General features: G+C 44.2%; 1 pseudogene; it reads right to left on the minus strand.

Moving 5' to 3' along the window:
- Positions 1-22,104: 22,104 nt before the first annotated feature.
- Positions 22,105-22,898, minus strand: LOC110567111 (small ribosomal subunit protein eS4, X isoform-like; annotated as a pseudogene).
- Between the last annotated feature and the right edge of the window lie 200 nt (positions 22,899-23,098).

Below are 23,098 nucleotides of genomic sequence, written 5' to 3' on the forward strand. Positions count from 1 at the left end.
CTGAGGCAGGAGAATAGTTTGAACCTGGGAGGTCGAGGTGTGTGATGGCGCACACCTGTAATCCCAGCTACTCTGGAGGCTGAGGCAGGAGAATGGCTTGAACCTGGGATGTGGAGGTTTCGGTGAGCCGAGATCGCATCATTGCACTCCATCCTGGGCAACAAAAGCGAAACTCCGTCTCAAAAATAATAATAATAAAATCACCAATAGTGGTGATTATATAGAAGATGAGAAGGGTTACTTGGGAAAGTATTGAAGTGCTTGGCACTGTGCCTGGCATGTGACACAGTAGGGATATTTGTGGATTGGCTGTGTCAAGATCAAAAACACAAAGATGAGTCTCTAAATCATTTTATTTGGGAAAACAGAATTGCAGTTCAGGGCATACACACAAACTGGGGTGATCTTCAGAAGAACAAAGATGCTTAGAGGTTTCATGAGACAAATGGTATGTATTGCCTTGAAAGATAGTTCATTGACCCTAAGCAAAACTTTTAGGAGCAGGTAAGCTCTAATTTGTGAGAGAAGGTGTTAAGTAAAACTAGTCTTAGAGTTACAGCAGTTCATTTCAGCAGCTCCTAGGTAAAACAGGTCTTCAGGTTATAGCGGGTCACCTTGGCAGCTGGCTTTCAATATAATTCCTGGGCAGGCACTTTGTGCCCCAACTGCTTTCTCTTCTCCCTCATCTCTGGACTCTAATTTAGCTGGGTATGACAAAATAACTCCAATTTATATAATCAGTTTTCAAAGCTGCTGTTCGCTAAATGGAGACAGCAATATGGGTGCCTTCAGCTGCCCTTCATTCTGTTTTTTGATGAGCTGATAACAGAATACTTGGAAGCTTACCTAAGAGATAACACTCTGAGACTTTTCTCAACTCTGCAGCCAGAGCGACTCTAAAAATGTCATTACTCTGCACAAAATTCTTCAATGACTCCCCATCTCATTCAAAGTTAAAAACTGAAGTGCTCACAACAGCTTACACCACCTCTCATGATCTACCTCCTCTTACCTCAACTCAGCTACTATGAGTGACTCCCCTGCCTTGGGACCTTCTCGTGTTCCCTCTGCCTGCAAAATATTAGCCTCTGCTAGCTGCACTGCCCCCTTCCTCACCTCTGTCTCCATCAAATGTCCCCTCCCTGAGGCTACTCTCCCCACCCTACCTAAAATTGCAACACTTCACCTGAATCCCAATCCCCTGTATGCAGTTCTACTCTTTCCTTCTGCCACTGCACTGATCACTTTTTTTTTTGAGACAGAGTTTCACTCTTGTTGCCCAGGCTGGAGTGCAATGGTGTGACGTTGGCTCACTGCAACCTTCGCCTCTTGGCTTCAAGCGATTCTCCTGCCTCAGCCTCTGGAGTAGCTGGGATTACAGGCACCCACTACCACGCCTGGCTAATTTTTTGTATTTTCAGTAGAGATGGGGATTTCACCATGTTGGCCAGGCTGGTCTCGAATTCCTGACCTCAGGTGATCCACCTGCCTCAGCCTCCCAAAGTGCTGGGATTACAGGCATGAGCCACTGCGCCCAGCCAGTACTGATGATTTTTTATCACACTGCATTATTGACTTATTTATTTTAGTTTTTATTGGATCTGTTCTCCCACCAGAAGTCAGTTTCACAAGGTGAGGGATCTTTGCTTTGGTAAATGATATACCCTGAGTCCATAGAACAGTGCCTGGCACACCGTAAGTGCTTCATAGAGACTTCTAAACAAATGAAAACGGTTGTCACACAATGTGAACGGCTGGCCATTCTTTCTTACAGTTGCATAGTTGAGTTGTGAGCTGTTAGCATTACTAGTCACTGGACTCTTAGCATAACACAGATTATAGAATGGAGTTGGCAGGCAATAAAATATTTGTGAAATTTAATTGAAATAAAAATTGTAAAAGTCACTGGTGTACTTCACTGTGGCAGGCATTGCTCCTTTCTGACTTGTAATATTTCTGCCCTCTAGTGGTTAACCTTTTTTGCTAAATTATTTTTTTAAAAAAATTGTACTGTACTGCTAGTCCCAGAATCAAATCTCAAGGTTGAAAGAGACTTAAAAGTCAGCCAGTCCCATTAAATGTAGTGCAGAGAGCTAAGCTTCCAGGCATAAAAACAGCAGCATATCTTTAGAAGTGGCATCCTATCTTTCAGTTTCTAAATTTACTTTAGCAGAATAGTAATTGTCAAATACCACTGGCCTCAATCCTTGTGCCTCTTTTTCTATAGGAAATGGAGACTCAGTGAGGTTATGGCTGTAAGACAACTGTTTTCATGTTGAATCGCCATTAAAGTGAATGTAGGAAAAATCCCATTGCAGCATAACTGGTGGCCATACACATTCAGATAATTTATCGGTCAAACCACATCTCCAAAACAGCTAAAGAGAGACAAATCTGGGTGGTCCTGGACACTATTTCCTCCTTCACTTTGGTTATTTGGCAGAAAACTGGCTCAGCAGGTCTGTGTTAACTCAGTCAAATAGGCAGAACCACCTCATTGCTATAAATATGTACAATATTAAGGGCATAGAGATCAGCCTTGACTGGAATGTTGGTCACAGCGCATGTAAATCTCTATGCCTGGCCTAAGCTGTGGGATAATTCGATTCCAGGGATGGCATGCAAGCTACTACTTTCTGCTTGTATGATTTTTCTCTAATAAACCCAAACTTACACCTATATCACTTAACAGAGTGGTGTGTTTTCACGGCCCTTTCTGAGCATGCATAGCTGTACCCCAGAAATGTCCTGTTACAGAGAGGAAACATTGGTCCACCAGCCAAAACTGGTGGCATATGTCTTATGTAGATGTGATTATAGACTTCCAATACTGTCCTGGTGTTTAGAAACCTCCGTTACAGCCATAGGTTGCCTAGTGTGTACAGGGTCATTTAACGAATAATGTTTCCGTTAACCACAGAGAATTATCTGACCTTGGCCCTGTCCTATCTTTTGCATGAATCTTTGATAGTTCTAGCGTCAAAACAGCAGGTACAATCAGCAGGGTAGAAAAGCAAACTCTATTTTCAGTGAAACTAGAAAAAAATATATAAAGTAGGTGAAGTTTCCAAAAGCAGTGGAAACCAAGCAGGGCACATGTAGGAAAAAGGAGAGAGAAAGAGAGAGGTCCAAAGCTGCAGATCTCAGAAATAGCCCCCAAAACACACACTTCTTAAAGGTGAGGGGTTTACCTTGAGAAGCAATATGTAAATCTGTTGTGTGCAGTCCTGGGAATAGACCAACCAGGCTGGTGACGAGGGCATCTCACAAGCAAGTCAGATTCTGTGATGCAAAAAACAGGCCACTCTCCTGAAGGTAACAGTGATAAAATCTGGACAAAACATTAAAAAAAGTGCTTGTGGGTGTTTTAGTGTAACTGAGAGCAGGTGGATTCTTGTGGGGTGTTGAGTTCTGAGGGAATAGAACAGCACCAGGTAAGTTTCCCATTTTCAAACCACTGTGGGCTCACCCCTTGGCCCTGGGGGTGGGGTGGTTGTTTGCAGGGGCTGTGCCTGAAGCTTGGGCCTGCGGTCTTGGGTGTCTATACACATGCACAGGAACTTCCAGTCATGGAGCTGGAGACAAGAGGAGAAGGATGGAGATGGAACTGGTAGAAAGTGGGTAGGTTCCAGATGTCCTCTTCTGTATTGTGGAACGGTATGTGTAGAATTGGTATTGTCTCTTCCTTGAATGTTTGGTAGAATACACCAATGAAACTATATGGGCCTAGAGTTTTCTTTGTGAGAAGGTTTTAAACTATACATGCAATTTCTTCAATAGATAGAAGGCTATTCAGGAGATCTATTTCTTCTTCTTTATTAAGATTTGGTAGTTTATGGCTGGGCACGGTGGCTTACGCCTGTAATCCCAGCACTTTGGGAGGCCAAGGCGGGTGGATCACTTGAGGTCAGGAGTTCAAGACCAGCCTGGCTAACATGGTGAAACCCTGTCTATACTAAAAATACAAAAAATTAGCCAGGCTTGGTGGCAGGTGCCTGAAATCCCAGCTACTCAGGAAGCCGAGGTGGGAGAATTGCTTGAACCTGGGAGACAGGTTGTAATGAGCCAAGATCATGCCACGGCACTCCAGCCTGAGTGACAAAAGCAAAACTCAGTCTCAAAAAAAAAGGTTAAGTTCTTTGAAGAATTTTTCCACTTCATTTAAGTTTTTAAATGTATTGCGTTCAATTCAGGAACGCAATACAGTGTTTTTAACTTTAGTCACCATTATGGACAATAGAACTCTTGAACTTATTCCTGCTGTCTAAAATGTTTTATCTACCCTTCGACCAACATCTCTCCAACACCTATTCACCCCAGCCCCTGATAACCTCCATTCTGCTCACTGCTTCTGTTTGTTCAATGTTTTAAGATTCCACATATAAGTGAGATCATGCAGTATTTCTCCTTCTGGGCCTGGCTTATTTCACTCAACATAATAAGTCCTCCAGGTTTATCCATGTTGCTGCAAATGACAGGATTTCCTTCTTTTTAAAGGCTGTATATAGATGTTCCACATTTTCTTTATCCATGAATATACCCATGATTGGGATCTTTGTGACACTGTGAGCTTATGAAAACTTCATTCCTCAGAGGAGATTGGAATTCTGTTTCTACGAACTGACAGCAGATGTTTATCTATTAATCTGTTGCTAGACAAGTGAGTTGTTTCATACATTGACTCTTGTAATTAATGCTGCAGTGGAGATAGGAGTGCAGACAGCTCTTCAACATACTGGTTTCACTTTCTGTAGATATATACCCAGTAGTGGATTGCTGGGTCATATGATAGTAGAAAAAATTTCAAGAAGAAATGTGCCCAAGTAACAATGCATTTGATAAGGGCAACCCAGGTAAGACATAAGAAATGTCATAGAAGTTAAGGTACTCCCTGGAGTGCTTAGAGAAGGCACTATGTAGGAAATAGCATTTGAGCTGAGGAGTGAATAATTTTTTCAACAGCAAAAAGGAGCAATCACTAAACTACAAAGGCAGGAAAGGACAATGTGTATGTGGATGATGGGAGCCGGCCTGGCAGCTGTGTCGGGGTCATGAGGGATAAGGCTTGGAGCTGGCAGGGTCGGTTGCAGGAGGTCCAAGGAGCGTGGGCCAACCATGGGCTGTGGAGAGATGGCTCAGAGCAGAGAGAGCCTTTGAATGATGGATCTTCATGGCTGGTAAGAGGGAAGGGCTTGGAGGTAGGAGGGCCTCTCTGGAGGTGCTAAAAGCTCTTGCAGAGGGAGAGAGGTACTGGTTTGAGCCACTGAGAGGATGTGAAAAAAGGAGGTCACAGCTATTGGGGGATTTAAGTCTCTGGGATACGGAGGTACAGAAAACAAAAATGAGAAGGTGAGAGAAGAGTAGCTTTGAGAATTGGCCATGTTCAGAAGCTTGCTTGAGGTAACATAGAGCAAGATTTGATGTCCAGGCACAGTAGCTCATCCCAGCATGCTTTGGGAGGCCAAGCAGGAGAATCACTTGAAGCCAGGAGTTTGAGATCAGGCTGAACAACAGAGTAAGACTCCGTCTCTACAAAAAAATTAAAAATTTACCTGGGAATGGTAGTTGCATGGCTATAGTTCCAGCTACTAGGAAGGCTGAGGCAGGAGGATTGCTTGAGCCCAGGAGTTCCAGGTTACAGTGAGCTATGATTGTGCCACTACACTTCAGCCTGGGTGACAAAGCAAGACTTTGTCTCTAAAGTAATAATAATAGAATATTTTTAATGGAAAATAAAAAATATTCTATGGCAATGTCCAGAAACAGTTATAGATTATAAAAATGCAGTGCTATTATGTTAAAAACAAACTCTGGGATAGTCAATGAAATCCTAAACAAAGTACATACAGGTCAAGCACCCCAGTCTGAAAATTGGAAATCTGAAATGCTGCAAAATCCAAAACTTTTTGAGCACTGACATGATGTCATAAGTAGAAAATATTACACCTGACCTCATGCAATGAGTTGCAGTCAAAACATAGCCAAAACTTTGTTTCATGCAAAAAATTATTTAAAATATTATATAAAATTACCTTCAGGCTATGTGTACAAAGTGTATCTGAAACATAAATGAATTTCATGTTTAGACTTGGGTCCCATCCCCAAGATACCTCATTGTGTATGTGCAAATATTCCAAAATCTTTAAAAATCCAAAATCTAAAACACACCTTGTTGCAAGCATTCTCAATGAGGGATACTCAACTTGTACTGCTAATTCTCTCCATATGCGGTTAGATTTTGCTGGTCTTGTGGGGGAAACTCACCTTGGTGTAATTCTCAATAGCGGCAGCAGAGGGAAGCAGCAGTAAACGATTGGGAAATTTCTCACACTGAGTTTAGGGTAACTTCACTCCTTAGTGAGGACTGGGATTCTGCCTCCACCCACTGAGGGCAGATGTTTCCAGATGCTGGGGAAGAGACGGCTGGCCCTGGCTTGCCAAGTAAACCGCAGATTCACCTACACCTTGCAAATGGAAATACTGAGCAAAGCAACAGGGATCTCTTCATTCCACCAAGCAAAAATAATAGTAATGGTTCAAGGTACTGAGTGCCTACTCTTCTTCTGAGAGCTGCATGCATACTATGCCATTTAATTTTCTAAACAACCCTAAGAAGTTGGCATTATTATCACCATCCACTTTTTATTGTAAATGAGTTTCAGTGGAAACAACTTATAAATGGTTGATAATATCTGGCTCCTGAGTCCATGTGTTTAATTAACCCTCAGACACTGTATTACCTGTCTACAAAATATTGTTATTCAAGTGTGTGTATGTGTGCACATGCTCTTTGGTGCACAGAGAGTTTTTGTTAGCTTATTTAGATTTGGGGGAAATGTGGAGAACTTATGGGTGTTTTCATTTCTTCTTCTTTTTTTTTTTTTTGAGACAGAGTCTCGCTCTGTTACCCAGGCTGGAGTGCAGTGGCTTGACCTCAGCTCCGGGTTCAATGGATTCTCCTGCCTCAGCCTCCTGAGTAGCTGGGATTACAGGTGCATGCCACAATACCTAGCTAATTTTTGTATTTTTGGTGGAGATGGGTTTTCACCATGTTGGCCAGGCTGGTCTCAAACTCCTGACCTCAAGTGATCCGCCTGCCTCAGCTTCCCTAAGTGTTGGGATTACAGGCATGAGCCACTGCACCCAGCCTAGTTTCCTTTTTCAAAATGTCTTATTTGAATTGAAAAAAAATTTTTTTAAGCAATATATCCATTTCTATACTAGGATGGCTGAAGTTGGATCTTTAGGGAGGGACCTAAATTGAAAGTCAAGTGTGGTAGCAACTGATAACTGGGAAGTTTAGGTCAAAGTGGCCCAGAGTGGGGAAACCGGTTGCGGGTATAATAGGGTAATACAGTTTGGATCTGTGTCCCCACCCAAATCTCATATCGAATTGTAGCCCCCAGTGTTGGAGATGGGGCCTAGTGGGAGGTGACTGGATCATGGGGGCGGTTTCTCATGAATGGGTTACATCATCCCCTCCGTGCTATTCTCATGATAGTGAGTGAGTTATCGTGAGATCTGGTTGTTTGAAAGTGTGTAGCACCTCCCACCTCCTTCCTCCTACCCCGGGGCTTGTGAAATGCCTTGCTCCCCCTTTGCCTTCCTCCATGAGTAAAAGCTTCCTGAGGCCTCCCCGGAAGCAAATGCCCTTATGCCTCCTGTACAGCCTGCAGAACTGTGAGGCAAGTGGCATCTGCACATCTAAACATTTCTCTGTGGTCCTCAGAAACTTCCACATGGCATGATGGGACAACATACCTGGGGGCCGGAATATACAAAAATCTTGCCAGTAGCAAGGGAAGGATCTGGAAAAGAGAATAAAAGGTATTCATCTTGATCAGAACATACTAATCCCCTGTGGATAAAAAGCATGACTGTCATTATTGGCCAACTGCACGTGAGTCTCCCAAATTCAGGCTGGGAAAGGGACTAGAACTTACAGAGCCCAATGAATGTTGAAACCCTTTCCTGCACTTCTCCTCCAGAGAAGGGATGGGGGTTCCCTGATTACAGAAATGGAGTCCAGAGTGGGCAGAAGAATTGAAGTTGGGACACCAGCATGTGGCACGCATCCCTGTCTCTCCATGGTGACCCCGACCATGGGAAGGCTTGGCTGTGTTCTCTAACCAAATTCATGGAGTCCTTGTATAGCTTTTTTCTCTCTCTCTCCAAAGAGATTCCTAGAAATTACAGGTTTACTTGGCTTTTAACATAGTATTGAGGACACACTATCAGCTTGAAACAACTTACCATCTTCTCTCAGCCTTCTAATCCTGTTACTTCCTCTTGTTGGGGTATAGGAGGGAGGGGAATACCAAACTATTTTGTTTTCAGGGAAGAAAGTGAATATGCAAAAAGAAAAAAAAATTCTTTTAATTAAGCAACTAACTCAGGAAACACTTCACCTATTCACTTTCTCCTTCCTGAAACACTCAACTTGTTTTTCATAGGAGTCTTTATGTTAGTGGGGTTGAATGGATGAGCTCCATGAAGATAATCACAGGCTGATTATTGTAGTTTTTTCAGGGCCAGAAAGAAGAGTGAAGAGAAGCTGGGCATGGTGACTCACACCTGTAATCCCAGCACTATGGGAGGTTGAGGTGGGTGAATGGATCATTTGAGGTCAGGAGTTTGAGACCAGCCTGGCCAACATAGAGAAACCTCATCTCTACTAAAAATACAAAAATTAGCCAAGCATGGTGGTGGGCACCTGTAATCCCAGCTACTCAGGTGGCTGAGGCAGGAGAATCGTTTGAACCTAGGAAGCAGATGTTGCAGTGAGCCCAGATTGCACCACTGCACCCCTGCCTGGGTAGCAGAGTAAGACTCCACCTCAAAAAAAAAAAACAAGGTAAGTGAAGAGGAGTCAAGAGGAAGGGTGGGTAGCTAAGTGGCAGTGAAAGGAAGAGAATGTCTGTGAACATGGAGGGTGGTAGTGGGGGGCACGCTAAGCATGGAAGTCTCTCTCCTGAGCAGCTACTGATGCCCACTGGAACATTCTAGGGCATGGAGCAGGAGTACAACATACCACTGTCGTGTCTTCCTTCTTGGCATCTGTGTGCTGAGTGCCAGTGTCTTTTATTTGTAAACACAAAATGGACTGACTCACAATATTTTCTGCTCATCCTGAAGGATGACAACTCAATATTAGCAATTCTATGCTGAAGACCTTTCGGAAGCTCTTAGAACCAAAGATTTGTATTTTTCCTGGAAAAGACCTTAAGAGACTATCCAGTAATTATTAATATAATTCCTATTTTTTAGAGGAAGCCACTGAGGCCTAGAAAGATTAGATGATTTAGTTTCCCAAAGGCTTGCAGCCAGTGAGGGGTCGAGTTGGGAATCCAAGTCTCTCCCCAAACCTGACAATGCTTTGTCCTGTGTCTTGTTACCTCTCTGGCTAATGAGTGATCATGATGAATTGCAAAAAATAAATTACTTCTATGCTGGGAGGAGGTTGTGAAGAACAAATGGGTGGTTACTTATAAGGCTGCCTAACTCTACAAGGAGAACCTTGTGAGGAGTGGTGGTTTTTTGTTTTTTTTTTTTTTTGTTTTTTTTTTTTTTTGACAGAGTTTTACTCTTGTAGCCCAGGCTGGAGTGCAATGGTGTGATCTTGGCTCACTGCAACCTCTGCCTCCTGGGTTCAAGCGATTCTCCAGCCTCAGTCTCCTGAATAGCTGGGACTACAGGTGTGTGCCACCACACCCAGCTAATTTTTGTATTTTAGTAGAGATGGGGTTTCACCATGTTGGCCAGGCTGGTCTTGAACTCCTGGACTCAGGTGATCCACCCACCTCAGCCTCCCAAAGTGCTGGGATTAAAGGTGTGAGCCACCCCGCTCAGCCATGAATAGTTCTTAAAGCCCTATCTGAACCTTAGAATCACCTGAAGAGCTGTGATCTAGCAGGTGAATTCAATCAGAACCTCCAGGCATGAGGTCAGGGTATCTATACTTTATAAAACCTCCACCAGTAATCCTAAGATGCAGCTGGGGCTGATAGCTACTGTTCTAAAACTGTGACTATTTTTTTTTAATTAGAGATGGAGTCCCCATATGTTTGCCAGGCTGGTCTCAAACTCCTGGCCTCAAGCAATCCTCCCATCTCAGCCTCCTAAAGTGCCAGGATTACAGGCATGAGCCACCACACCCAGGCTAAAACTGTAATTCTTATAAGGCAGCAGTCCCCAGCCTTTTGGGCATCAGGGACTGGTTTCTTGAAGACATTTTTTCCATGGACCAGGGGTCAGGGGGCATGGTTTCGGGATGATTCAAGTGCATTACACTTATTATGCACTTTATTTCTATTATTATTACACTGTAATATATAATGAAATAATTCTACAACTCACCATAATGTAGAATCAGTGGGAGCCCTGAGCTTGTTTTCCTTCAACTAGACGGTTCCATCTGGGGGTGATGGGAGACAGTGACAGATCATCAGGCATTAGATTCTCACAAAAAGCACACACCCTAGATCCCTCACGTGCACAGTTCACAATAGGGTCTGCGCTCCTGTGAGAATCTAATGCCAGTACAGGTACATGGCCCAGAGTTGTGGATCCCCGTGATAAGGGACAGCTGGAGGGCAAACAAGCCTCACCTAGAGCCGTGGCCCCAGTGAGCATGCATTAGACTCACCTGGGGGCCTTGCTGGAGCCAGCCCCGGATTCAACACGCCTAGGGTGGGACTGAGGATTTGCATTTATAACAAGTTCCCTATGTGATGGTGACGCTGCTGAGTGGGGGCCATACTTTGAGAACCGCTGACCTAGAGGTAACTTTCCACACCACACCTGTCCGGTCCCCATCCTTAAAGACTGCTGTATCACCCAGGTGGATTTGGGGTGCAAAGGTGGGGAAGAGATTTAGCTCTGATTGAGAATCCAAGCAAAAACGATTACAGAGCACAGGACTGTGATGGTGGAGGGTGGGCCATCTCTCGGGAGTCTCGGGGTAGGCAAAAGTTGCCAGCTAGCAACCTAGAGCACAAAAACCAGAACGAAAAGCTGATATTTGTTTCCTGTGCTGAAAGTAAAATCTCTTGAAATGCACACAAGAACTGGTTAATTTTTGGTAAACGGCTGTCCCATAAGAAGGCTATCAAGGGTTATTTGGCACCATGGCAAGCCAGCAACCAGGAGCAAGACCTTTATCTTAGGAAACCCAGTTACCAGGAGGAGTTCAGGGGCCTGTTTTGACCTTCACAGGGCTTGTTCCCAACTCCCATACTTCACTATAGGGCAATTGTCAGGATTTCAGGCTCAGGATAGAGTCTGAGAACATCTGATCTCAGAGGGAAAGCAGCAGGAAAATGCGTTGAGAGTGGCGGCCCCAGTTCTCCAAATAGAACAGCCAGGTCTCACTCCCTGGGTTCCATTTTTTTTAATTTTTTTGAGATGGAGTCTCACTCTGTCACCAGGCTGGAGTGCAGTGGCATGATCTTGGCTCACTGCAACCTGCCTCCCAGGTTCAAGCAATTCTCCTGTCTCAGCCCCTTGAGTAGCTGGGACTACAGGCATGCGCCACCACGCCCAGCTAATCTTTGTATTTTTAGCAGAGATGGGGTTTCACCATTTTGGCCAGGATGGTCTCGATCTCTTGACCTCGTGATCCGCCCACCTCAGCCTCCCAAACTGCTGGGATTACAGGCGTGAGCCACCATGTCTGGCCGGGTTCCATTTCTTTCTCTTATTTATTTATTTACTTTTTGAGACAGAGTTTCGCTCTTGTTACCCAGGCTGGAGTGCAATGGCGCCATCTCGGCTCACCACAACCACCACCTCCTGGGTTCAAGCAATTCTTCTGCCTCAGCCTCCCAAGTAGCTGGGATTACAGGTTGTGCCACCACGCCCAGCTAATTTTTGTATTTTTAGTAGACGGGGTTTCACCATGTTGACCAGGATGGTCTCGATCTCTTGACCTCGTGATCTGCCCGCCTCAGCCTCCCAAAGTGCTGGGATTATAGGCGTGAGCCACTGTGCCCAGCCCCATTTCTTAAAGATAAACCAGGCCTGCCAGGGAAGGCTGCTGTAGCTGAAAGGAATGATATGTGAGCAGGTGAAAACGCAACCAAGGGGACAGTTCCTGAGCACGTGGACACCGTGTTGTCAGTGCAGTGGGTGGCAGTGGTGTAAAGTGAGACGCTCCGGTGAGGTGACAGTTAGTACAGTGGCTGCTGTGTAGGAAGGAGAAAATGGAAACAAATCTCGAATGAACCTATGAGATGAGGTCAGAGCCACACTTCACCACACCTAAGAAAACTTCCATAAAATGCTGAAATGTTGGTACGTGCAATGACCTGGGAGTGACCAGCCAGGGAGAGGAAAATCCGGGGTCTCCAATGGAGTCATCTCCCTGGCAGGACCCAACTGATGAGACTTGACCAGACCTAGGAGCCACATGGCATGAATGTGGAAAATATCAAGACAGATCCTCCCAGGTGTTAAGTGATTCCTTAACAGGCAGACGAAAGAATTTTGCATACCACAGTAACTTGTCCAGGTCACAAAATCCTCTGTGTCAAGTGTCTGCCTGTAGCCAAGGCAAAACTTCCATGGACTTCTGTGACACAGAGTGACCGAGGTGCTGGGAGAGCTTGCCTGTGGGTTGAAGATTTGACAATGATGTCCCTGGACCAGCTTTTGTTCCCTCAGATCTGAACTGCTCCCAAGTCTGTGGATCAATGGAACGACACTAAACTGCACAGATACACCACGTCGCTCTGAATTTCAGGGGATTTAACTTATCTGAACATATCACATGTGAAAAGACTTTTTCCAAGCCCTTTAGCTGGATCAAGGATGTGGAAATGCTAGTGAAAGAAAGTCCAGGGAGGCTTTAACAGGGATGGGGAGGGTAGGTTTCCATACAGACTTCTCCACCACAGACTTTTTGGGCTGTGTGTGCCTGGGCTTGAATCGCTTCACAAGCCTTGGCCTAATTTCCGCAGAGCTTTTCAACACCGAGGATGAAAGGCATTCCGGAGCTGAAAGGGATTCTGTCCTCCTGGAGTACTGGGGCTGTCGGTGGCACCAACAGCATAGCAGCTGTCTGCCGACTCCTGGCAGGCTTAGGAAGGAGCCCTTTCATGCCACTACAGCTCCGTGTTAGCAGCCACCCGTGGAGGGGAGAGAATTGTTTCCGTGAAGAAATACAACTCGTCTTTTTGCTTTTAATTTCTCTACAATGAGTGGCCTCAGAATGGTGGCAAAAGAGGCAAAATGAGAGCAGGCATCTCCAAAATGTCAGGCTGGTGACCGGACCAGGGTCAGGACGAGCAATGCAGCTCAATTACTTGGGGAGCTTCAAAAAGTTTTTTTTTTCTTTTTAATTGTGGTAAAATATATGTAACATAAAATTTACCATTTAACTATTTTATTTATTTACATATTTTTGGAGTCAGGGTCTCTTTCTGTTGCCCAGGCTAGAGTACAGTGGTGCAATCTCAGCTCACTTCAACCTCCACTTCCTGGGCTCAAGTGATCTTCCCACCTCAGCCTCCCAAGCAGCTGGGACTACAAGTCCACGCCACCATGCCTGACTAATTTTCATACTTTTAGTAGAGACGGGGTTTTGCCATGTTTCCTGGGCTGGTCTTGAATTCCTGGGTTCAAGCAATCGACTCACCTCAGTCTCCCAAAGTGCAGGGATTACAGATGTGAGCCACTGCACATGGCCCATTTTAACCATTTTTAAGTGTATGTTTCAGTAGTATTTGGTACATTCACATGATTGTGCAACCAACACCACTGTCCATCATCAGAACCTCAGTTTTTTGGTTTTTGTTTTGTTTTGTTTTGTTTTGAGATAGGGTCCTGTTCAGGCTGGAGTGCAGTGGCGTGATCCTGGCTCACTGCAATCTCTGTCTCTTGGGTTCAAGCGATTCTCATGCCTCACACACCTGAATAGCTGGGATTACAAGTATGTGTCACCACACCCACCTAGCTTTTAATTTTTGTAATTTTAGTAGAGATGGGGTTTCACCATGTTGGCGAGGCTGGTCTTGAACTCCTGGCCTCATGTGATCTCCCGCCTTGTCCTCCCACAGTGCTGGGATTACAAGTTTAAGCCACCACACCTGGCCCAGTTCTTCAAATATTTTAAATTATAATTTTTTAAAATACAGATTTCATTCAGTAAAGCCATTAAAAAAGAATGAGATTGCTCTTCTATGCTGATGTGGCGAGATGTTAAAATTCCTTATTAAGAGAAAAACCACAAGCCCAGAACAGTGTGTATAGTACATATAATGGGTGTGTATGCTCTCAGATGACTTCAGGAAGAGAACACAAATTGTTGACAGTGATTACCTCTAGAAATGGGAATGAAGTTCTAGAGTGGAAGGGATTTTAACTTTTAACTTTCATTGTATACTTTCTTTTTTTAATTTAGGCTTTTTTTTTTTTTTTTTTTAAGATGTAGTCTCACTCTGTTGCCCAAGCTGGAGTGCAGTGGCATGATCTCAGCTCACTGCAACCTCTGCCTCCTAGGTTCAAGCGATTCCCCTGCCTCAGCCTCCTGAGGAACTGGGATTACAGGCATGAGCCACCACGTCTAACTAATTTTTGCATTTTTAGTAAAGATGGGGTTTCACCATATTGATCAGGCCAGTCTTGAACTCCTGACCTCAGGTGATCCGCCTGCCTCAGCCTCCTAAAGTGCTGGGATTAAAGGCGTGAGCCACCGCACCCAGGCCAGTTTAGGCTTTTTAATAGATGCCTATGGCGTTTGCATTTAAAAGTTTTCCAGCCACCTATTCTGCCTGAAATTGATGCTGATGGTATGGTTCAGTGCCTCAGGACCTGCTCATGTTGGAATGCCTTTTTGATTCTGACACACTGCTATGTTTAGAAACACTCCTTTGGAACAAGATCTTCCTACAGACAAACATTTAGATCCCCAGAAGGGTCTTTGGTGTCAGAATATCTATTTTAAACTAATTGTGTCATTATTCAAATCATATTCAATAAGCATGGGGAAGATTTTATAGTTGAGACTAAGGATCAAGTCAAGGCGACTTCTACCATACTCAGGGGTTCTTAACTTTTTGTGTGCCATGTTTACTGCTATGTGTCCTCCAGATTTCATATGCTAAAACTTAATCCCCAAATTCATATTTTGACTGGAGTTTTGGTGTTTGGACGGTAATTGGGATTAGATAAGTTCATCAGGGTGGGCTCCTTATGACAGGACTGGTGGCTTTAGAAGACAAAGAAGAGAGCGCTGAGCTGGCACAAACGCTCTTGCCCTCCGTGATGGTTAATACTGAGTGTCGACTTGATTGGATTGAAGGATACAAAGTATTGATCGTGGGTGTGTCTGTGAGGGTGTTGCCAAATAAAAGTTAACATTTGAGTTAGTGGGCTGGGAAAGGCAGACCCATCCTTAATCTGGGCAGGCACAATCTAATCAGCGGACAGAAAAATGTGAAAAGAGAGACTGGCCTCACCCTCCAACCTACATCTTTCTCCTGTGCTGCTGGAGACTTCTTGCCATCGAACATCAGACTCCAAGTTCTTCAGTTTCGGAACTCAGACTGGCTCTCCTTGCTCCTCTGTGGGACCTTGTGATTGTACGAGTTCATACTTAATAAACTCCCCTTTACATATATATATATACACACACACACATATACATATGTGTGTGTGTACAATCCTCCCACCTTCTGAGTAGCTGGGACTATAGACGCACACTACCATGCTTGGCTAATTTTTAAATTTTTCTGTAGAGATGGGATCTGGCTATGTTGTCCAGGCTGATCTCAATCTCTTGGCCTCAAGGGATCCTCCTGTTTTGGCCTCCAATAAGGTTTCTAAATGTGCAAAACTTACATATATATATATATATATATATATATGTAAAGGGGAGTTCATTTATATTATTTATATACATGTATACCTACACACACACACATACACACATACATATTTCATTAGTTCTATCCCTCTGAAGAACCCTAACTAATACACCCTCTCATGGTGTAATGACCTTTGCCAGGCTATGCCATAGCAAGAAGGCTCTCACCAGATGCCAGTACCATGCTGTTGGACTTCCCAGCCTCCAGAACTGTAAGAAATGAATCTCTGTTCTTTATAAATTACCCAGTCTCAGGTATTCAGTTATAGTAACAAGAAACAGACTAAGAAATTTACCTTTGGCAACCTCATCTATGTTACAAATAACAGGATTTCCTCCTTTATATGAATGAATAATACTCATGTGTATATTGTATTTCCTCTTTTTTATGAATGAAACTCATATATTTCCTCTTTTTTATGAATGAATAATACTCATACATATATATAATATGTGTGGGTGTGTGTCCCATTTTGTTTAACCATCCCTCTGTTAATAAGCACTTAGATTGTTTCTATATCTTGGCTACTGTGTGATAATGCTGCAATGAACACAAAGGCGCAGATATTTCTTCCACACACTGATTTCACTTTTTGTGGATATATACCCAGAAGTAGGAATGTTGGATCATATGTCAGTCCTATGATTTTTTTCTTGAAGAACCAACCCATTCTTGATCAAGGTGGAGGAGCCGAGAAGGAACTCCTGTTTATTTATTTATTTTTGAGATGGAATCTCGCTCTGTCACCCAGGCTGAAGTGCGGTGACACAATCTCAGCTCACTGAAGCCTCCACCTCCTGGGTTCAAGTGATTCTCCTGCCTCAGCCTCCCCAGTAGCTGGGACTATAGGCGCCATCACCACACCTGGCTAATTTTTGTATTTTTAGTAGAGACAGGTTTTCACCATGTTGGCCAGGATGGTCTTGATCTCTTGACCTTGTGATCCACCTGCCTCAGCCTCCCAAAGTGCTGGGATTACAGGCGTGAGCCACCACGCCAGGCTGGAACTTTTGTTTGTTATGTGAGCCCAGGCAGTAAGGTCCTGCAGGCACTAATTGAACTCCACGAGAAAGGGAAGACGGCACAGCCCCTTGGGGAAAGAAATGCACCAGATGTTGGTGCTCCCTTTAATGTTTGGTGTGCTTAACACAGTTGCATGTTTAGAGAAAACAGGAGCCAGCAGTGTTGGTTCTGAAGCAACTAGCGCTCAAACGCTGTGTGGCTTTAGCTAAAGCCCTTCAGTGGGCAGGGTCAGGATGAGAGGGCTCATCCCTATTCATTCTCCACCTCTCTCTACCCTGACTATGGCCCAAGAGATGCATCTCTAGGGACAGATTCACCAACGCTCTTTGCCTGACAGCTCTTGAGCGTTCCTGGCTAACGGGGGTACCTGGCGGGGACGGAAGGGAGGAAGGCTGCCCTGGCAGTGTCTGGGAGGCAGTCCGTCTCCCAGCTCTAGCTGTTACTGGGCTGTGGTACCACGTTTCGTCCCTTTGCCCCTGCAGTCCTAGAGGGGTAACCACTCCCTGTGTTTGCTGTCTCTGGTACCACACCGCCCCTCATAGACTGTTTTCATCCTGCCTGCACTTCCATAAATAGCCCCCTCATTACGTTTTTTTTTTCAGTTGAGCAATTTGGAGCATGCCATCTGTTTCCTGCCAGGCTCTGGCTGATACTGTCACTAACCTTTTCACTGAGGCTTAAAATAAGTTGGTGACGCCTGTTTATACGGATTTAGTAGCCAACACCTGCAGCTTGCTGCTTTAGGGCATAGCTTGCAAATGAGCCCCTCTTGCCAGGGTCTTAACTGTTGACTCTGTGCTTTCCAAACTTTCTATTGGGGTGCTTATTATTTTGTTTCCTAGCTTGAGTTTATGATTTACAGTGAAGCAGGAAGAGCAAAAATTCAGGAAGCTATAGGATAGGACAGTATAGCTGCGTGACCTCAGCAATTGCTTACCCTCCTTCTGCCTCAGTTTTCCTCATCCCTAAGATGGGCATAATAATAGCACAACCTTATCTTATAGGGTTTTCATGAGTGTTAACTAAGTTTAAGTGTGTAAAGTACATAGCATAGGGCATGGCGTATAGTAAATGCTCAGGACAGGTAGCTATTATTGTTACTTTATTGGAGGAAGGATTTTACTCAGAATTCTATAAGGTTAGAATCCCAGCTCTGCCACTGAGTAGGTGGGTGGTCTTGGAACTATTGCTTAAACTCTTCGAGTCTAAGCGTCTGCATCACAGCATGGGATTAGTAATACTTGTCTCACTTAGTGGTTGGCAGACCAAAATGTGATCTTGTGTGGGAAAGGTCTTTGTAAATTCTTTTTTTTAGAGACAGGGTCTCACTCCGACACCTAGGCTATATATAGTGCAGTGACACGATCTCAGCTTACTGGGTTCAAGTGATTCTCCTGCCTCAGCCTCCCGAGTAGCTGGGATTACAGGCATCCGCCACCACGTCTGGCTAATTTTTGTACTTTTAGTAGAGACAGGGTTTCACCATGTTGGACAGGCTGGTGTTGAACTCCTGTCCTCAAGTGATCTGCCAGCCTTGGCCTCCCAAAGTGCTGGGATTACAGGTGTGAGCACCGTGCCCAGCTGGTCTTCATAAATTCTAAAGCACAAATATAAAGTACAAATTGAAAATAATCTGACCTACAAGTTGTTAGATTTCTTTTTGTCCTGTATGGGTCTTTGCTCTTATGGGTGTTTGTTCCTCCTCTAATCATTATGGGGAAGGTAGTTTCATCCGGGGAAGAGAAGAGAAAGGCAGTGTGATGATTTTGGAGGGAATTTGTCAGGGGATGGAGGAGAGGTGAGCATGTGTCAGGGAGGTATAATTTATTTTTCAACTTTCTGGAAGTGTGATGCTCTTCAGAAGCCTGAGGCCAGTGCCCCTTGGCTAGGAGGCAGGCATGCCTAGAAACCTGGGTGACAAGGAAGGATAAGGCAGGAGAAGACCTGTGTTAAAAGAAAAACTTTCGCCATATTGGCCAGGCTGGTTTCAAACTCCTGACCTCAAATAATGCACCTGCCTTGGCCTCCCAAAGTGCTGGGATTACAGGCATGAGCCACCATGTTAGCTGGGCATGGTGGTGGGCACCTGTAAATCCCAGCTACTTGGGAGGCTGAGGCAGGAGAATCGCTTGAGCCCAGGAGGCAGAGTTTGGAGCAGAGATCACGCCACTGCACTCCAGACTGGGTGACAGAGCAAGACTCCGTCTCAAAGAGAAAAGAAAAGAAAAGAAAAACTTTAGACAAGGTAAATTTAATGGAATTAGATTAAGCAAAGAATGTTTTGCAAATCTGGCGGCCTCCGAAACCAGAAAAGGTTTAGAGAAACTCTGGCAATGCCTCATGGTTGAAGAGGATTTAGGGACAGAAAAATGAGAGTGACAGTGACCACCGAAACAGCCAGATTGGTTACTGCCTGGCTTCTGTCTTATTTGCACACAGTGTGGACAGCTGGCTGCTTGTTGTGATTGGCTGAGACTCCGCTACTTGTTCCTAGAGTAATTCACAGTCTGTTTATATTTCTAGTTGGGTTACGGTTCACTGTGTATGGAGAAACCTTTAAGCTGAATGTAAACTATGTAAGGAGGCAACTTCAGGCTAAACTGTAATATTCAGCCACGAGAACAGAGACAGTGCAGCTGGGCTGGAATGGACGGAGAGCTGAGGGGCTACGGAGACCACCGCTGCTAATCTGAAGGGCCCAGCCTGGGAGATCAGCGTGGCTCAGCGGAGTGCGAATGCTAGACTGAGTGGGCGCCCGAGGCTGTCCTGGGATGTTTGTGTTTGCATTTCCTCTTAAGTGGGCCTCTCTCTACAGGAGCCAGTATATGGGATGCTGCTTAGTGGATAGATTGTGCTCCTGCTCCCGAAGGTGGTCCTTGCCCACGTCTCTGGCTGTTTCTGTTATAGAGATGCAGATCGAAGGTTACTGTTTCAGTGTCCCGCTCTGGGCTTCAACCACCCACATATAATTTGCTCTGGTCTTCTTGCCCTCGGTGATTTCTGGAAAATCCTGCCGGCTCAGCTCCTCTGTGATCTTGCCGACTTTTCACGGCATGATCTGAGGCCAATAGCATGCTCAGAGTCTGCAGCCCTCCCTGAGCATGGCCAGCTAGCAGCGGGGCCTTGGTGGCCTGACGCAAATGCTACCACTGGCAATAACCCGAAGACCATTTATGAGGCTCTCCAAGCAGATCCCTCCCTAAAGGCCATGCTGCCAGCATTTAAATGACCCTTTAAATGAAGTTTTCCTCATCTCCAGGCTCTCCTGCCCTCTCCTGCTGCTTTTTTTATTTCTGGCTAACATACTCTTCCGTGACTTTCTCTTGATTGACGTGGAGCGATGGGATGTTTCTGTGCTCCTATTTGGGTATTTTTAGAAGCTGACTGACCTGCTCCTCCTTCCCAGAATGGTTTGGGTTTTTGAGTCACTTGGCAGATACACTGCAGGGCACTGTGTGGCATCTGCCTGGTCTGTTCATCAGACACTGGCTCAGGGTCACGGCTATCAAGTCTAGAGGGTCCAGAGTGCAGGCAGCCTTTTCCTGCGGCCCTGATGGGTTGACATGGGACGTGGGCTCTTTCCAGGCTCAGCCCATACCTCTCAGAACAGAAGACAGTCGGAGGAGTGGAATAATGGTAGACTGAAACGTTAAATCAGGGAGCACAGAGATTCTCCACCAAACAATTCACACACCCTGATTCCCATTTTCATTTAGAAACAATTTTGCTCAGTCCCGACTTTCAAGTCCACTGGGCATCACCTGTGAATGATTGGGGCACCAGGCAGATGAGCGACTCTTTCTTTCTGTCCACTTCAACATGTTCTGTGACCCAGCCCCGCTGGGGGTGAAATTTTTAAATGATTTTTTTCATTTGTATATTTCAATAAGGACTATGAGATTCCTGAAAATGCCTATTCTTAAAATAAAAAAATAATAATTAAAATGTTTCAACCTTCAAGAGTATATTTATTATTAGATGAAAATACTCCTATTATTCTCAAAGAAAAAAAAATCAAAGATCCAAAATAATGACTTTGGTTATGGTTGTTTTTTAATAATTTCATATATATATATATATGAAATTTTTTTGTAGTTTTAGTAGAGACAGAGTTTCACCTTGTTGGCCAGGCTGGTCTTGAACTCCTGATCTCAGGTGATCTGCCCTCCTTAGCCTCCCAAATGCTGGGATTACACAGGCGTGAGCCACCTTGCCCAACCCGATATATATATATATATATTTTTGTTGTTGTTGTTGTTACAGGATATATATGATAATGTGGTACACTATCAAGGTCTTTGGAAGGCAAATCTCAAAACAGGGTTTCAGTTGCAGAAAACTGTGAATGACACACTCTGCTGTAGGGAGGGAATTTTTTTTTGGACAATGTTCTTCCCACTCTGTGATTTGATGATCATTGCAATGAACCCTATGTCCTTGAGTCATATTCTAATGAGAACTTGCTTGCTGACTGGGAAAAAGGAAGCTATGGATCAGAGCTTTACAAAAATACTTTACAATTTTTATCATGAAAACATTAGTCTTCCAAGGATACTTGAAGTTTTTTTCCTGTCATTGTTGGGTCGGAACATGATGGTCTCATGAATATTTCTTTTAAGTAATTTATGACAGAAAATTTCAGATGATAATATAATGAAACTCCACCAATCTGATGACCAGTTTTAACAATGATCAACATTCTGCCAATCATGTTTCATCTACCCTCCTTGTTTTGTTGTGGTTTTTTTTGTTAGTATTTTAAAGCAAATTCTAGAATATATAAATGCTTTGATATGTATCTCTAACAGACAGGGACCTTAAAAAAAAAGACCCATGCACAATTATACCTAATAAAATTAACAATAACTTATACTATCATCTAACACAGCTCATAGTCAATTTGTTACATTTGTTCAAAAAAAGTCTTTTTATCAGTTGGTGTTTTTGAATCAGGATTTAACAAGATCTGCACAGATCTACACCTTGTGTATGGTTGAAATACTTGAGCATTTCTCCCTTCCACTTTTTCTTGCATTAAAAAGATTTTTTATTATAATGAAAAATTTCAAACATACACAAATGTAGAGAGAATAGTGAAGTAGAGCTCCAAGTGCCCATAACCCAGTTGCATTTTTTTTTTTTTTTTTTTTTTGCTATGAATCATGCCACATAATTTTTAATTACATGCAAAGATCTAACATGCCACCCAGGGACCATTTCACCCACTGCTCTGTTTGGCCGCCAGTCTTTTGTCTCTCTCTTCAGCGATGATGAGGTGGATACCCTTTCCTCGAGGAAGAGAAATCCACGGTTTGTTGCCCTTGCCAATAACAACCATGTTGGAAAATCAAGTGGCAAAGCTGTTGCCATTGGCATCTTTCATGTTAAACACGTCAAAAGATCCAGGGTTCCTCTCTCTGTGGGTGATCACACCAATTCTTCCCAGGTTAGCACCTCTAGTCACCATACACAGGTTACCAGTGTCAAACTTGATGGAATCAGTAATCTTGCCAGTTTCCAAAACGATCTGAATGGTATTATTCACCTTGATGAGGGGATCAGGGTAGAGGATGGTGCGAGCATCATGAGCCACCAGATGAGGGATTCGTTTTGTGCCCACAAAGATTTCTCTCACTTTACCTGACTTGTACTTGGCCTTCTCAGGTGTAATACAATATACACAGCAAAGCGACCCTTGGTGTCATAGATCAGACGGAAATTCTCTCCCGTCTTGTCAATGCTGATGACATCCATGAATCCAGTAGGGTAGGGTATATCAGTTCAGACCTTGCCATCGATCTTAATGAACCGCTGCATGCGAATCTTCCTGACTTCCTCTCCTGTCAGGGCATACTTAAGTCTGTTCCTTAGGAAAATGATGAGGGAGAGACACCCTCTCAACTTGTGGGGACAGGTGGGTGGATCAGGAGCAAACACACTGGTCAATTTACCCAGCATCCATTGCTTTGGAGCTGCCACCTGCTTCAGATGCTTTTTGGGACCATGAGCCATGGCTGTGTTAGGCAAGGAAAGAGGACCTCTGTCTTCTGGTGTGTGTAGAAATTCATTTATTTTATTTTGTTTTTGAGACAGTATCTCACTCTGTCACTCAGGCTAGAGTGCAGTGGTACAGCTCACTGCAGCCTCAGCCTCCCAGGGCTCAAGCAATCCTCCTAGCTCAGCCTCCCAAGTAGCTGGGACTACAGGTCTGA

The sequence above is a fragment of the Aotus nancymaae genome, unplaced genomic scaffold, assembly GCF_030222135.1.
Source record: "Aotus nancymaae isolate 86718 unplaced genomic scaffold, 86718_ANA_hifiasm-v0.15.2.pri h1tg000051l, whole genome shotgun sequence".
NCBI lineage: Eukaryota > Metazoa > Chordata > Mammalia > Primates > Aotidae > Aotus > Aotus nancymaae.